Source organism: Glycine soja, chromosome 1, assembly GCF_004193775.1.
Source record: "Glycine soja cultivar W05 chromosome 1, ASM419377v2, whole genome shotgun sequence".
Classification (NCBI taxonomy): Eukaryota; Viridiplantae; Streptophyta; class Magnoliopsida; order Fabales; family Fabaceae; genus Glycine; species Glycine soja.
In genome coordinates, this window is record NC_041002.1 from 25,048,549 (window position 1) to 25,051,331 (window position 2,783).

At 35.8% G+C, this 2,783-nt stretch overlaps 1 long non-coding RNA gene across 1 annotated transcript; it reads left to right on the forward strand.

Moving 5' to 3' along the window:
- Positions 1-512: 512 nt before the first annotated feature.
- Positions 513-2,465, forward strand: LOC114413762. The gene is made up of 2 exons (XR_003666985.1): positions 513-2,182; positions 2,260-2,465. It is a non-coding gene; the product is annotated as an uncharacterized LOC114413762 (long non-coding RNA).
- Positions 2,466-2,783: the final 318 nt, after the last annotated feature.

The following is a 2,783-nucleotide window of genomic DNA, read 5'->3' on the forward strand; positions in this document are numbered from 1 at the left end:
CTATTCAAATTTCACTTGAATTTGAATTTGAATTTGTGGAGCCAAAACTTCACTAATTATAATTAGTGAATTTCAGCTATGGTTCAGCCCACTAATCCAAGATCAAGTCCAAGATTCTCCACTAAGTATGCTTAGGTGTCGTGAGGTATGTAAAGCATGAAGGACATGCACAAAGTTTGACTATATGATGTTACAATGGGGTGTAGCAAGCAAATGCTCACCTCCCCCTTAGGCTGGTCCAAAATTTAATTGGATTGGGCTTCTCCCAATTCAATTAAATTTTTCTCCCAACACACACATCAAAAAGTGCACTTAATGCATGTGAAATTACAAAACTACCCCTAATACAAAAACTAGTCTAAGTGCCCTAAAATACAAGGGCTGAAAAATCCTACATTACTAGGGTACCCTCCCTACACTATCGAGCCCTAAATACAAGGCCCAAATATAATAAAACCCTAATCTAATATGTACAAAGATAAGTGAGCTCATACTTAGCCTATGGGCCCAAAATCTACCCTAAGGCTCATGAGAACCCTAGGACTTTCTCTTGCATCTCTAGTCCAATCTTCTTGGAGTCTTCTATCCAATACCCTTGGAGGTAGGATTTCATCAGTGGGTGTGTCTGTAGTGGTCATATATAACTTAAGGCATGTAAGGTTGGAGAGTTGCCTGAACATAGAAAACATAGTCATTACATCATCATCATCGTGCAGTATGCATGCCCTGTACTAGACATAATCACCAACAAATGATATAGGTAATAGAAAATATATATCTTTGACCATTTGGTAGACTAATCTTGTTTCCAATAGCTTGTTTCAGGCATCAAGTGACATTTTGTTGTCAAGTTGAACAATATTTGGTGAATCGCTTACAAACGATGAACCATGTTTAGTTGTTGTGATGGGGTCATTGTAATACGCAATCGTATTGACTGATGATGAAGTCATGGTTTAGGGTTTAGGGTAGTAGTAACGTTTTTGATTGAGATGATGGATCAGATTGTCTCAGTGCAAACTATATTTATAATTCTTAATGGCTTGTCACATACACTTAAAAAAGAACAGTCAAGATCTCACCGACAAAATTAATGGCCTAGATATCACCTATTGGAGCAATGCACATTGAAAAACCAAGACCCCTTGACAAAATCAATGACCTATATATCACCAATTGGAGCAACGCACGTTGAGCGACCAAGATCCCATCGAATGAATTGAGTTATGTTAGATTTTTTTCTATAAATTCAATGCATGTATTGTCATCATATACACTAACTTAGACTCACTTTCTATAATTCTTATATATCCCTTTTTAATTGAATGTGGAGAAGTATGTAATACATTCTTCTTCTTTGGAAACAACACCTTCATAGATGTGGAGAAGTATGTAATACATTCTGTTTAATTGAATGTTAATTATGTTTTATGATTTACAAATATTGATGTTGTTATTATTTTGATTTCTATAGGGAACAAACGATGTAATCCAATCAAATGCTCAAGCTATGCGTTCTCTAGATCCCATAATTAAATCTTTATTGGTTCAAGCTGGATTTTCATATGTTGCAAAGCCCAAACAAATTAAAATCGATGACACTTTAGTGACTGCTTTGGTTGAAAGGTGGAGACTTGAATCACACTTTTCATCTTCATGTTGGTGAATGCACAATCACCTTGGAAGATGTTGATCTTCAACTAGGTTTATGCGTTGATGGATAACTAGTTATTATACCAAAAAATTATAATTGGGAACAAATGTGCACAAAATATATAGATGTTGTTCCCCCAAAGAATGCACTAGTGGGATCAACACTTAAACTAAAATGGTTAAAAGAAAACATGTTGACTCTCGTAGCAAAACTTGCACCATAACAATTAGTAGCTCATTGTAGAGCAAACATTTTAGGGTTGATTTGTGGGGTGTTGATGCCAGACAAGTCAAGAAACAAAGTTCACATCATGTATCTACCTTTGTTAGCTAATCTTGATCGAGATGACCGGTACAATTGGGGTTCGACGTGTTTAGCACATTTGTATAGAGAAATATGTAGAGCAATTTATCCCACATCCAAAAATATGGGAGGATATATAGTGTTGTTGCAGTCTTGGGCACGGTATCGCATGTCATTCACTCAACCAAGGGTCAAGAACCAAACGTCATATCCACTTGCAACAAGGTAAACAAAAATTTCTCACTAAAATAAAGTCAACTTTTTGGTAATGTATTTGACACTAACATATTGCATTTCACTAGATGGAGTGGCAGAGGGCTACGATTTTCTAGAATCTCACACAGTAATGTTACAGGCTATAGGTCAAGATTCGACAACATGCATAATGAGGAGGTTAACCATTTAATTTTTGTTTTATTTATTCAAACGTCAATTACATTGTTTTTAACATTACTAACGCAAGTTATTTTTTCAATTCCATTGGATGCCTTATAAAAGGTATCAGTCATTTCTGCCAGAACATGCATACAAGGATTCCAAAATATGAATTGCTTGTGTCGCTTTAATCTGTTTCCCTGTGATAGTATGACAACAAACTAACAGGGTCATGCTCCAATTCGGACTTTGTCAAGACATACCAAATCCACCACATAATCTTGACAAAATCCATCATACTGACATGAGAGGACATATTGACACAAACTGGGCAGAGGAACATCAACAGTGGATTGTAATTTGGAAGGAAAGATGCAAATATGTGTTAATCGGCCAACCAATTCTAGGAAATATTGAACATATGAGTCACTACATAAATTGGTACCAAGCA